Source organism: Ovis canadensis, chromosome 13 (assembly GCF_042477335.2).
Source record: "Ovis canadensis isolate MfBH-ARS-UI-01 breed Bighorn chromosome 13, ARS-UI_OviCan_v2, whole genome shotgun sequence".
NCBI classification, from domain to species: domain Eukaryota; kingdom Metazoa; phylum Chordata; class Mammalia; order Artiodactyla; family Bovidae; genus Ovis; species Ovis canadensis.
The window spans coordinates 27767299-27782474 of record NC_091257.1 but is presented as its reverse complement, the minus strand read 5'-3'; positions in this window follow the sequence as shown (position 1 = coordinate 27782474).

The window sequence follows — 15176 nt, the reverse complement described above, 5'->3', positions numbered from 1 at the left end:
CCAGCCTGCATCCCTTCTTCCACAACCTGCCTGAGAAGCAGTGAGACATCTTACATTATGGAGGTGGGACATCCTTGGTCTTCCTCTCCATCTGACCCACCTTTCTCAGCCCAGCAGCCTTGATAACCAGTCTTCCCGTCAAGGTTCCGTAAGTCAAGCTGAGAACATGCGTCCCTGTCCTTCCTGCCGAGAGAAGGGGACTGTCTAATGTTGAGTCAATCTAGGCTAAGCTTCTAAAGTCCTTCCTTAAAGGATGTAACAATAAAACACTACCATCTTCTAGAAAGGTTGTTTCTATTCTCCTGTGAAATTTCTTAAAAAAAAAAAAAGAACTAAAACGAGAGGAAAGGGAGCTCCAAGATCGCTGAGTAACTCCCAAAAGAGCCTTCGTTGCCCATTCACACAGCTGAATGTGGTCAAAGACTAAAGAAATCAAATCCAGAAGGACTTTCAGGGACTACCCAGGCCATACTCCGATTAGATGAACGATGAGGTTTTGAGGATCATGTGACTTGTTCAAGAACACACACTAGCTTTGTCTGTATGCACAAGCATGTCTCTAAAATGAATTACTGGTAACAGATTCACTGGGTGAAAAAGCAGATATATTATAAATTATGAAACATGCTATCAAATTACATTTGACAAGTGTATATCAATTTGTACTCACACGATCAGGGTATTTAACTTATATGCAGGGTACATCATGAGAAATGCTGGACTGGATGAAGCACAAGCTGGAATCAAGATCGCTGGGAGAAATAACAATAACCTCAGATACGCAGATGACACCACATTTATGGCAGAAAGTGAAGAAGAACCAAAGAGCCTCTTGATGAAAGTGAAAGAGGAGAGTGAAAAAGTTGGCTTAAAACTCAACATTCAGAAAACTAAGATCATGGCATCTGGTCCCATCAATTCATGGCAAATAGATGGGGAAACAATGGAAACAGTGTCAGACTTTATTTTCTTGGGCTCCAAAATCACTGCAGATGATGACCGCCACCATGAAATTAAAAGACGCTTACTCCTTGGAAGGAAAGTTATGACCAACCTAGATAGCATATTCAAAAGCACAGACATTACTTTGCCGACAAAGATCCGTCTAGTCAAGGCTATGGCTTTTCCAGTGGTCATGTATGGATGTGAGAGTTGGACTATAAAGAAAGCTGAATGCCAAAGAAGTGATGCTTTTGAACTGTGGTGTTGGAGAAGACTCTTGTGAGTCCCTTGGACTGCAAGGAGGTCCAACCAGTCCCTCCTAAAGGAAATCAGACCTGAATATTCATTGGAAGGACTGATGCTGAAGCTGAGACTCCAATACTTTGGCCACCTGATGCAAAGAACTGACTCATTTGAAAAGGCCCTGATGCTGGGAAAGATTGAAGGTGGAAGGAGAAGGGAACGACAGAGGATGAGATGGTTGGATGGCATCACCGACTCAATGAACATGCGTTTGAATAAACTCCGGGAGTTGGTGATAGACAAGGATGCTTGGCAATGCTGCAGTCCATGGGGTTGCAAAGAGTCAGACATGACTGAGGGACTGAACTGGACTGAACTGAATCAGGTTATTAGGGCTTCCCAGGTGGCGTTAGTGGTAAAGAACCCGCCTTTGAAGCAGGAGACATAAGAGACATGGGTTCAATTCTTGGGTTGGGAAGATCCCCTGGAGGAGGGCATGGCAAACCACTCCAATGTTCTTGCCTGGGAAATCCTATGGACAGAGGAGCCCATCAGGCTATAGTCCATGGGGTCACAAAAGAGTCGGACACAACTTAACTACTAAAACAACAAATCAGGGTATAGACATGTCTGTGTATTATAAGTTTTCTATAATATCCTCTTTATTATTCAATAAAATAAATACCTATGCATAGAAAACATCATTTTAATATTGGTATTTTTACAAAATATTTCAATAAAGGATAAACACAGTGTCCAAAACAAACAAAACTAAAGAAGACACACTAGGAATTGACAAACTGGCATTACAGCTTAAGAAGAAGACATTAGCTTTATTGATATTAGCATTATTATAATTAGTCAGCCCTTCTCTCCTAGCCTGCATACAGAATACTGCTGTAAGCATGGAGCTTATACATTTAACCTCACTGCTAACTACAGTATGAATTTTATTGTCAGCAATATCGTCTTTAGGATAAAACATGTTCACAGAGTCTCAAGAGAAAGAGAGAAACGTGACATTGGGGTTCATCATAATTCAGAAAAGTGCAACTATGCCTTACTCCCCACAAATTCTGCACTGTTGTATTTATATTGAATTTTTATAGTGATGCCCTTTGAATGGATGAGGAAGTTGGCAGTAGTAAGTAATCCTACAGTGAATCCTTTCTATTAGTAAAGCATCTCTTTGCAAAGCAAATAATAATGCCGCCCGATGTTCCTAAATCAGTTTTACGTAAACTGAAGTGTGTTGTCTGTTCTGAAAGCTAATCCCCACATTACTCCAAGCACAGCTCAAATTCCACAAAGGATGTTACTTTGGGAGAGATGGGAAGGAAGCATTGGGAGGGGAGTGGACTGGGCAAATGAATCAGATGATTCGCTTTTTTCCTAATTTCTTCCATCTTCACCAGAGCGAAGCCCTGACCATCATGTCTCCACATAAAAGTTTTCTGAGAAATCTCATGAAAGGAGAGCAGTTATTAACAGGATGGACAAGGAAGCCTGTCCGACGGTGAAGAATAAATGGTCTCCAAAGACAAATATTCACTAATCCTCAGCAGCACCATTCTAGTGAGAAGGCCCAAGAGGCAGTGTCTTGGATTGATGAAAAGGAAGGGAAAGTCAGAAATCGACTGAGACAAAACCCATCCCCAGAGTCTAATTAATATTTTTAGATTTATTGGGGCTTTTTTAAAGATTTTGTTTAATGCGGACCATTTTTAAAGTCTTTATTGAATCTGGTACAATATTGCTTCTGTTTCATGCTTCTGGTTTTCGGCCTCCAGACATGTGGGACCTTAGTTCCCAACCGGGGCTCAAAGTGCCACCCCTGCACTGGAAGGGTGGATTCTTAACCGACGGACTGCCAAGGAAGCCCCTTGTTGAGACTTTTTAGATGAAGCTATAAAATTAAAGGACCAAGGATTGTGTCAAGGGTGAGCCCAGATGGGGTCCATTCAGAGAAAGGGGGAGGCCAGCTTTTCCTTCTCCCCATAAAAGTGTACAGTCAGGAGTAAGGGAGAGCTCAGAGCAAGGCTAACATCCTGCCAGAGTTTCCCTTGTACTCTTCAGTTGTTGCCGCAACTCAGGAATCCCTGCAGGGACCGTGGCAAGTTAAGTACGAAGAAGTAGGCGCGCTCACCCCCACACCAGACTGTTAACTGCTGTTCATTTGGGGGCGCTATTTCTGGGGTTCTTTAAAGGAAGACACCATCTTGCTTTCTGAAACAGGGCACAGGAGGGCAACTCAAAGGGCAGGACACTGTAATCCCACACCAAGGAACCCGTGGTGCTCAGCTCTGGCTCCTGCCCCGTAGGACTGCATTCCATGGAGCAAGATGCCGAAGGCCGAGGGGCTTGGTCGATCGCAGCCTCATTCCCTGGGCCCCTTCCCCACCCCGCCCCCGCCCCCACCCCAGGGCAAGTGAGTCTGAGCCTGGGGAGCCGCCAGCAGGTCCAGCCCCCACCTGGCCCATCTGCAGACACCCATCCCGGTGAGGGTGGAGTCCTGACAAATGGGAAAGGATCACCCTGGGGCGCTGACGGCTCCTAAATCGAGTGCTCATTTCTGGGGGAAAAAATGAGCCAAGAGAGGAATTTTCCACTGCCCCATTCATCACACAGCCTGGGAGCAGGGAACAGCCAGCAGCTTTCCAAGGCCCCGGGCTCACCTGGCCCCACTACAGTGCTCCATTCCCCCACCCCAGGGGGGGGTCGCTTGCCACCCTCATGATGGGATTCCTAGGGCCTATTTTTCATAAATGGTTTTTGGCCTAATACACAGCAGGCCAAGGGGCCTCCTCTCTTTCTGTGGTTCTCCAGGAGATACAGTTTGAAGACTATGAGAAGGACGCTCCCCATGCGGTATCTTCCCATCTGGGGTTCACAGTGGCTGATCCTGCCCTGAGATCCACCCCCCTCGGTGGAATCCTCATCCCGCCCCTGAGCGTCTCTCCTGAGACAGCTCAGAACAGGGGCTAAGAGGTCACTCCACCACCAGCCAGCTGCTGGTCACGGACCCTCCCTCGGCCGCAGCACCTGTAAAATAATAGTTGTATGTCCCCAGTCAAGCCGCTCTGAAGATTCATAGGATAGCGTGTGCACCAAACCCGGTGCGTGAGCCCTTCACGAGTGCTCACTGTTTCTGTCCAGGGACACATTCATTCAACAACTATTTATTGATAAGGTGTCCTGTGAGGACATGAGGCTTCTGCCTTCAAGCAAGTCATCACCCAGTAGGGGAGACAAATGTTCAAAACAAACAGCTATGACATCACATGATAATGTTTGTAAGGCGTGTCTTATGACCATCCTTTCGCAGACTATCTCTTCTATCTCCTCAGTAAAGCTTCAAGCTAGATATGACCGTATTACCCATGATGAGGCTGAGGTCCTGAGGCTGCGGAGTTGTTTGGCAGACCCTCGTGGATTTGAATCCAGGTCTTCAGAGTCCAGTCTCCATACTCTCAATCTACAGCACGACTCCCTTTTTTCCCTCTCTTACAGGGTCCTTGAAAGCTTCAGCTGAACTTCCTGAGATTAACTCCAAAGACCCCCCCAGTGCTGAACATGGCTTTAAATCTGAACCTGAGGGTCTTCCTCCATCAAGTGTTCAACTCTGCCAAACTGATGCAAGATTATCAACAGGCTTCCATCATCTGGGTTCATGTTCTCGCCAGCCCAGCTCTGTGTCCTTATAGAATTGCAGCTCCGAATGTCACTCTGGGACACATGGCCCGGGGGCTACACATGGCCAGTAGGCCATGGCTGCTGAAGGCTGCCCTTCCATGCCTGGCTGCATGGATTACACGTCGCCTATAATAGAGCGTAAAGAAGCCAGGTGTCCCACACAGATGAGTAGAGCTGAGAACAAACACCTGTGTAGACACTCACTACCTCACCCATCTCACCAGTTTCCAGATTTTTCCTTCAGAAGATCTCTCCTGTCCATCCCCAACTCCTCAAGCTATTGTCCTGAGTTAGCTGCCACTTATTACCTTCTACTTGAGTACCTCTTGGACACGACTGAGTGACTTCACTTTCACTTTTTACTTTCATGCGTTGGAGAAGGAAATGGCAACCCACTCCAGTGTTCTTGCCTGGAGAATCCCAGGGACGGGGGAGCCTGGTGGGCTGCCACCTGTGAGGTCGCGCAGAGTCGGACATGACTGAAGTGACTTAGCAGCAGCAGCAGGCCCCTCAGCTGGTGTCTCTTCTTCCAGCTTTCCCCCACCAACCCATCCACTTTCTGTCACCAAACATACAGTTGTGATCAGACCACACCTCTGTCCAAAGACCCTTCATCTCTCCATGTTGAGGAGTAAAGAAAGCCCCTGCTCTCTGACCTGCCACTCATAATCTGGCCCTGACATCTCTTCTTAGCTTCCACGTGTCCTCCACAGAGTTAGAAACCGGGGCAACTCCAGGTAAGACCCTCCTCCTTACCTGCCTCCGCCATAGCTTTCCTCTGCACACTGCGCTCTGCCCTTCACCTCACTCTGCCCAGGAAAATCCTACTCTCCCGCAAACTCAGTCCAAATGACACTTACTCTCCACAAGCTTCCTTGGTCCACTCCTTGTCATCTTCCTTGGTTCCCTTGCACCTTCCTTATCAGAGTTTAAAAAAAAAAAAGCATGGTTACTCATGGCATGATTCATCTTCCCTCCTAGATTCTAAGCCCCCTGAAGGTTCAAGACCACGTCTTAGTTCTTGAGCATTGAGTCTTGCCTGGTGCCATCTCTCAGGAAGCATCTTTCAGTTCTACAGCTGGAAAAAATGTTCTGATCATTCCTTGAATCTACAGAGTTCTAGACCCAAACATCTCGGTAATAGACATCTTTGTTTTGACAGACATCTACATAGCAGCATCAGCATAATTTTCTTTTTATTTTTCTAATTGACTTCTCTGTCTTCACTCGGAGAAGGCAATGGCACCCCACTCCAGTCCTCATGGACGGAGGAACCTGGTGGGCTGCAGTCCATGGGGTCGCTGAGAGTTGGACACGACTGAGCGACTTCACTTTGACTTTTCATTTGCATGCATTGGAGAAGGAAATGACAACCCACTCCAGTGTTCTTGCCTGGAGAATTCCAGGGACAGGGGAGCCTGGTGGGCTGCCATCTATGGGATCGCACAGAGTCAGACACGACTGAAGTAACTTAGCAGCAGCAGCAGCAGCAGCTATCCTCACTGATTTTTTTATCTTGTTGTCATAAGAACACTTAACATGACATCTACCCTCTTACACATTTTTAACCTTAGAGCATATGATTATGGACTCTAGTACATGTTGTACAATCTTGATGCAATCTCTAGAGCTTATTCATCTCAAATAACTGAAACTTTATTCCCATAGGTGAGTAACTCCCCAACTCCCCTCCCCTGCCCATGGCAACCGTGATTCTACTTTTCAATTCTGTGAATTTGACTAGATTCTTTCTATATAAGTAGAACCATGCAGTATTTGTCCTTCTATGATGGTCTAGCTCACTTAGCGTAACATCCTCCAGATTCATCCCTGTTCTCACAGATTGCAGAATTTTCCTCTTTTTCAGGGCTGAATAGTATTCTACTACAAGCATGGAGCACATCTTCTTTATCCATTCACCTGTTGATAGTCATGTAGGTTGTTCCCTTATCTCAGCCACTGTGAATAGCGATGCTCTGAATACAGGAGAGGCAATATCTCTCCAAGATCTTGATTTTCTTTCTTTTGGATAAATATCCAGAAGTGACTCAGACGGTCATTCTATTTTTAGTTTTTTGATGTATGAAGTTTCTATTTTCTCCACATCCTCAGCAACACGTGTTCTCTCTCACATCATTTTGCAACGTATTAAACATATGGATGGTTGAGCCTTTCTAAAGACACTAAGAACAGTCACCATCTGTTGAAGAGCCATGCACTAAGCGGAATGTTCTGCCTGTGTTATCTAATCTTCATAGAAATCCCCAGGCTACAGTTCATGGGGTCGCAAAGCGATGGACATGACTGAGTGGCTCTTTCACTTTCACTTTTTCAAGCTAAATGTTCTGCCTGTGTTATCTCATCTAATCATCATAGATATCCCCATTTTACAAATGAGAAAAGAAATTTTCTATGATCAAAAAAATGTATGAGCCAGCAATTCTGCTCCTGTGAGCTCTACCTAAGCTCTGGGAGTGACCCGAGACAGCCTCGGTGCCTATTTTCCAGAATATCTGAGTCTGTGCAGCCACTAATTCTCTTTATGAAGAGCCACTCATATGGAACTTGCCACTGCTATTAATCAGCTCCAGCCACAAGTCAATCCGATACCAGGGGCAGGAAAAGCAGTCAAACCTGTTTGTCTTAATGCGTCTGAATCCTTTCATTTTCAGTTTTGAAGTTTTATGCATCTTACAAACCATCAGATCACCGCTAAAGGCATAGTCCAATATCTACGACAGTGAGTACTTCATGCCTTGAAGTACTTTTTGAATTTTTTTTTTCTTTAGGATGTAATTGAATCATTATGCATGCCCAGCTGTGATGTGTCATCAGACAAGTTTGCCTTGCTCAAATGGAAACACATCTTCCCATCCTGCAGAGGAGAAAGAATGTGACTCCTTGTCCACTCTAGGGCCCTGAGAGTCTTTCAGATTTGGGAGTCAGACACCTGGGTCTATGTGATGGTTGACCACAGTTCTTAGCTCTTTAGATAAGAGGTCAGATCATCGGTTAACCCTTAAAGGACTCCATGAGAGGCCACATCAGAGGCCACAGGAAGCATCACGGGAGCCCGAGGCCAGCAGCTACACCCAGAACAAAACCTGTCTCCCCAAGAAAGAATCAGCTCTTAGAGCTCTTGACATATCAGCCCCCATCCAAAAATCAAGGAATCAGAGCCAGCTTTTTGCTCCAGAAAACTTAGCCCTACCTAAGGAGAAGGCAACCCTGAAATTCATTCTCTTTTTTACCTAAATATTGGGCTTCTGATAGCTTCTTTGATGCAAGAGGAAAAAGACATGGCCAGTTCAAGATCATGAATAAACCTAAACTAACTTATATTTGGGGCTTCCCTGATGGCTCAGATGGTAAAGAATCCACCTGCATTCAGGAGACCCGAGTTCAATCCCTAGATCGGGAAGATCCCTTGGAGAAGGAAATGGCTACGCACTCCAGTCTTCTTGCCTGGAGAATCCCATAAATTTATGTTTATATATTCGGGACTGTCAAGATAAGCACACAAACATGCAAACACCTGCCCACCCATGGACAAACTTGTCAGCACACACTCTCTGAGGCACAAGCACAAACACTTAATTTTGTGACTACCTACTTTTGTACGACTTGAACCTGATCCTATAATTGGAGGCCAATGTCTTGATCATGTTGACTTTAATTCACTTATTTTTCTGAGGCTCCTCCTGAATACGTTCAGGGCTGACATCCAGGCCAGTATCCACACTGCCAGTATCAAATACTCCTGATGCCAAGAGTATTTTATACGTTGGGTTAAAGCATAGCGTCACACAGCACTCTAGCACTTTTCAGTATTGTTCAACAATACTTGACCTCATCCTTGGCCAAACTAACAACCTTGGGAAAATCAAAATAGGCCAAGACAGAACTGCCAGTGCTTTCCCACCGATGCACCCTTCACCTAAGGACTCATAAGCTGTAATTACTATGATATTCCATGGTCTTGAAATGAAGAAACTAGCACAAGGAAACCAAGCCCCTTGTCTGGGCTCACGTAACACGTGAAAGTTACAACCAAGGCTGAGACGCTAACAAAAATTCTGGACATTTTTCATCCCTTTCAGTCATAAACCAAATGGTTCCAAGAAGTATAAAAAGAAGTTGAAGAATCCAAACCAGTCCCTGGGCAGATATTCATTTCTTTTCATCCTGACGATGGTAGTTCTCTCCTTTTTATAACACTGACAGAGAAATGTACAAACGAAAACCTGAATTGTGCTTACGATGGCTCCACCAATCCTTAAAATTCTAGGGATTTTTTCAAGGTGTTTCAGACAAGCCAAACTCCAATAAAATGCTTTAAAAAAATTTTTTAAAACAAGAAATCAATAAAAAATGTCAAAGGATGTGTCAGACAGGCATTTAGAAACTCGACTTTTTTGGCCAGTTCCTGGCCACTGGCAGCCTCTATATGCCTATCATTGCCTTGGGACAGCAGGTTCTTTCATTGTTCGATCACTGCTTTTGGAAAAGGCGCGTAGACACCTCTTGAAAGGCCAGTCATTTGGGCTTTTTCTAGTTTGGGTCTGTCATGGATGCTTCTATTTGTTCTGCCATCCCCCGATAGGGATCATTCAAATAATTCTGTTAAAACCCCAAAGGGAGCTGGAACCAGGTTAGACCCATCCTCTTCCAATCCCCCTCAGGACCCAAATGTCACAGAAATACAGTGACCAAAGGCCTGACAATTTCAGGGAGCATGGAATCCCAGTCCTAGAAGCTTCAATACAAGACTTTAAAAGGTGCTCAGGTCCTCAGCCAAAGGTTCCCACGTGGCATTTCCATCTCCATTTTGGCCAAGCCAAAGTGCGCCGCTTATAAAAGCAAAGAAACAAACAAGAAGTCCCGCTTTCTTTTTTAGACCCGCACATGGTTCTGACTGGGCAAGTCATATGAATTAACATTAGCCAGTCGCCCTCAGATCTGGGATGAGAGGCAGGAGGTTATGCTCTGTGTGCCACTCTTCATATTGTTACTATCATGATTATATTTTATGGCAGTTTCCTTAAGCCCTACTGCTCAACACTGGTTAATTTCTCCATTATAAAAAGTGGATCCTTTTATCGGACTGAGTGTTTTGTGATTAGTTGGGTTACATTTTACCTCCAAGACATAATTAAGAGCGGCAGGTCTCCAAGGAGGACTGAAACCCCACTATTCAGTCTGTGGGCAAGCTAGCAATTTTGAAGGCAGTGGCCATGCTTTGCATGTCGTCCAGTGGGAAATCACATCCTTTTTTGGTCATGGAAGGGGACTTTTTTTAAATAGAAGTCAAGTTGATTGACAATATTGCATTAGTTTCAGGTGTATAGCAATGTGACTCAGATATAGGTATAGGCATGTTCTTTTTCAGATTCTTTTCCATTTTATGTTAGGACAAGGTATTGAATATAGGTCCCTGCGCATGTGTGCGTGCATGCTCAGTTGCTTCAGTCCTGTCGGACTCTTTGTGACCCCAGGAACTGCAATCTGCCAGGCTCCTCTGTCTATGGGATTCTCCAGGCAAGAATACTGGAATGGATGCCATGCCCTCCTCCAGGGGATCTTCCCCACCCAGGATCGAACCCAGGTCTCCTGCATTGCAGACAGGTTCTTTACCTCTGAGCCACTGGGGAAGCCCCATAGTTCCCTGCACTACACAGTGAAAGTCTTTTTGCTTATCTGTTTTATATATAGTAATATTCATCTGTTAATCCCACACTCCTAACTTATCCCCCATCTCCTGTTGCCCCTTTGGTAATCATAAGTTTGTTTTCTATGTAAGTCCATTTCTATTTCGTAAATAAGCTCACTGTTCTAGATTCCACACATAAGTGACACCGTATAATATTTGTCTTTGTCTGACTTAACTTGGTGTGATCATCTCTAGGTCCATCCCTGTTGCTCCAAATGGCCTTATTTCATTTTTTATGGCTGAGCAGTTTTCTGTTGCATATTTACATATCCCTCACCTTCTTCATCCATTCATCTGTCAATGGACACTTGGGTTGTTTCCGTATCTTGACTATTGGTCATAGTGCTGCTACAAACACTGCGGTGCACGTATCTTTTCCCGTTTGAGTTTTCCTCTTCTGAAACCGATTTCAAAACCAGACCTTCCATGCTGAGATGATGCTGCGCTCCTGCCAAAGCCCCCAGTGACCACAAGCAACCAGATTTAAACAGAATCTACCTCTGCTCAGAACATTCCCTGAGGGACACCGGCCCTGTGCACGCCTGTGAGTTTTCACCTGGATTTTGACCTTTGTCCACTGTGAGATGTTGGGCAAGTAACAACCTCTAGGCAGAGAAGGTAAATGGTTTTAGGCTGCCTTTTAAGGGAAAAACTGTAAGATGAATCATTCAGCCTAAAGAACCAATGGGAAATGAAGTGAAAGTCACTCAGTCATGTCCACCTCTTTGTGACCCCATCCATGGACTGTAGCCCACCAGGCTCATCTGTCCATATGATTTTCCAGGCAAGAATACTCAAGTGCGTTGCCATTCCCTTCTCCAGGGGAATCTTCCTGGCCCAGGGGTCGAGTCTTCTGTTTTGCAGGCAGATTCTTTACTGGCTGAGCCACCAGAGAAACAAACCAATGGAAAATGCTTCCCCCACAGTCCCTAAGCCTGAGGACATGGGCGCACAGCATCCTTTCCTCAGCTCCTGGTTTCGGTTGAGGAGGAGAGGCTCTCAGAGAAGCAGGGACTCTAGAGTGGCAATAGCTCTAGCGTCTGGCAAGCTGAGTGTTCCTGACCTATTTAGCAGCTGAGCTCTGTCCTCCTCTGTAAACTGGGGATGATAGAGAGTAAGCCTACAGCCTGGGGTCACTGGGATAATTAAGTGAGAAGCATATATCAAGCAGTCTTCCCAGGTGACACTGCTGGTAAAGATCACGCCGGCCAGGGCAGGTAGACGAAAGGGTCGCAGGTTCAATCCCTGAGTGTGGAAGATCCCCTGGAGGAGGGCACAACAACCTACTCCAGTTTTCTTGCCTGGAGAATCTCAAGGACAGAGGAGCCTGGCGGGCTATAGTCCACAGGGTCACAAAGAGTCACACGGGACTGAAGCAACTTAACACCCACATGCACATATATCAAGCATGTAGTAAGTGCTCAACACTTAGGGTGGCCCCCAAATATAGAAGCGTGGAAGAATATATCATTGGTTTATTGATGGCGATTTCCTTATGCTCTAAAATGATTGCTACCTTTCCAGATGAGGTGGGCAACTTTATGCATTAGCTGATAGAATTATTCAACAGATAGCCCTGAGGTGGTGAAAGACATCAAAAAGCCCCTTTGCCCCGAAATATTCTGTGATCCCTGGAACCTGGAACTCCCATGGGGATCTTGTGCTTGGTTTAAGTTTTAAGGAGATCTCTCTCTTAGCATGCAAGTCCACCTGACAGTGCCGTCCTCAGACCCTCCTGGGTGGGACTCCTGGTCTCTGGGAACTGATCTCAGACGTGGACAAAGGGGCCCTCCCCTGCCTGTAGCCCAAAGGAAGCTGTAGAAGGTGCAGTTTGCCATGTTGCTGTAGGAACTGAGCCTTCTTTAAACCTCCCCTGGAGGCACCAGCTCGTGAGTTCCGCAAGGCCATACCTACACAGAGCTGTAGGCAGGCTGGTACCCACCAGGAAGCTGAAGCCATGTTAATTACAGGGCCAAAAGGTTGGGCTGAAGGCGTGCACGAGGCTTCTGTATTAGACATTCCATATTTCATGTGGACGAGTTTGATCCTTTAAGCTCTGAAAACACCCAGAGGGCAAACTGTCAGCACCATGCACAAGAATTTTGCCCTGAACAAAATGACCTTTGAGTTCTTAACTGGTTTCATATTCTCCGGGTCTCCACGCACATATTCCTCAACGGTCACTCTCAACATCTTAAATGCATTTATTTGCTGGTGGGGTTGGCCCTCTCTGGCCAACAGCCACTGATTAACATCTAGTCTGCAAACCATGTAGAAACGTAATCCTTAACAAAATGGGGAAGTTCCGAGCAAGCCAACACATTGTATTGATTTGCAAACTTGGGCCCACAGTGAGCATCTTTTCTCACTGAACTCCAGCTGTCTGTCTCCTGTGAGACTCCATGGAGATTCCAAAGATCAAACCAGGACTCCCTCTTGTCACATGTTATCGACATTAAATTCAGTGGCTGATGGGAGCAGAGCATGAGGCTAAGACGTTCCTGGACAGGAATGGGACTTTTTGTTTAAGATGTGACATCAAGGGGCTTCCTTGGTGGTCCAGTGGATAAGACTCCGCGCTCCCAGTGCAGGGGGCCTGGGTTTGATCCCTGATCAGAGAACTTGATCCCACTGGGAGCAACTAAGAGACCCTACCTGTCATAGCCAAGATTCCCAGGGCTGCAACTAAGATCCAGAGCAGCCAAATAAATAAGTAGATTTTTTTTTTTTTAAAGGATGTGAAATCAAAGTGACATCTTTCAACAGGGGTATTTTTGTCTCGATATCAAACATTGTTTTCTCAGCAGTAAGCAAATCAAAGCAGCATTTCCCTAACGCTTTAAGACTTGAGAGTGTAGGCTTTTCTGTCATTTACTGTCAAGGCTGACAACAGACACACCAGCAGCACCACAGCCCAGGACTCCCCTTGGGGACAGGCTTCTCTGCGTCTTTGGGTAACTCACATATGTCCCTCCATCTTCAGTTTCCCAGGTCATGACGGCGAGGAAACAGGGCCAACCGTGTACCTCCGCAGGCCTCAGAGATGGAAAAAGTGGATTGATACATGCCTCTTTCTTTCCTCCTCTCCTTTCACCTCAGTCCAGCCAGCTGGCTCTGAGGGTGAACATCCTGCCAGCTCTTCTATCTGTGGTAATACAAAGCAGATACCTAATCCCCAGCCCTCACCTTAGAGTCTGAAAACTGGTACCTTCATCAGAGCTGCTGGTGACGACGAGTCAGGCAGGCTGGCAGAGGTGTTTTCATTTCTCTTCCCCATTTTCCAGTGGGTGGGCTAAGAAACAAGCTGGCTCTTCAATCTGTAAAGAAATGTTGCAGAAAGGGCCTGATTGATCCCCAGACTGGATAATCAGTCTGGATTCATAATCAGAATAATCAGGATAATCAGTCCTCAGATGGAATCAGGGATGCAGGGAATTAAGCTCTGAGTTCCAAGCCTTCAGGCCACCACCCATCACAGGGCAGGAGCCTGAGAGGCAGCTGCAGGCTCCCTGATCCAATTAAGACGGGAAGTCCTCTCTTCTCCTGGTTACAGGCAGAGGATTGAGCCTTTGAACCTACTCCACCATTGAACCAGTGTAATGGTTCTCAGGCACACCTCAGCTCCCCAAAGAACCTGCAAAGCTCTTAAGAGGAGGGTTGACTTCACTCACAGTTGGGCTATCTTTCCTCTGCAGTTTGGCGGGTCCTAAGCATTGATGGAGAGCCCACATGTACAGTACAGCAGCCTCCAGGCCACACTCTCACTCTCAGTCCTCTTATCATCCAGTCTACATGAGCCACGAGGGCCAGATGGGACCAATGACCTGCCCTCTGTCCTTCTAGAAGGCCCTCATGTTTCCAGGCCACTGTCAGGGATCCTGGGGTCTTTAGAAGCGTGAACATCATGGGTTGACAACTGGGATATGAGGAATTCTCTGGAGGAGGCTGAGCTTGAGGCCACCAGGAAGCCCTGAAATGTTCCAGGAGAAGGGCAAACGGCTGCGTGCACTCAGCTCTCAAATTCATAGAAGACAGGTCCACTCTGGGCCCTCCAGGGAGGAGGGAGTGGCTGCATTAACCAGGTGGGTTGTAGTCAACAATCCCTCCCAATTTATGAAATGGAGCTGTAATGACCCTCAGAAAGCACAGGTTCTACCCAAGCCCCCTCCCCATTCAGCCCCATCTCCCAGTCCATTGGATTCCAACATCAGTTCCTGATCAACTATTCTAAAGACCAGATCACAGACTTCCTGGACTATCCAGGGGTTAAGACTTCGCCTTCCAATTCAGGAGGCTCATGTTCTATTCCTGATCTGGGAGCTAGGATCCTACATGCCTCAAGGCCATAAAACACAAGCAATATTGTAACAAATTCAAAAAAGACTTTAAAATTCAGTTCAGTTCAGTTCAGTCGCTCAGTCGTGTCCATGAATCGCAGCACGCCAGGCCTCCCTGTCTATCACCAACTCCCAGAGTTCACTCAGACTCACGTCCATCGAGTCAGTGATGCCATCCAGCCATCTTATCCTCGGTCATCCCCTTCTCCTCCTGACCCTAATCCCTCCCAGCATCAGAGTCTTTTCCAATG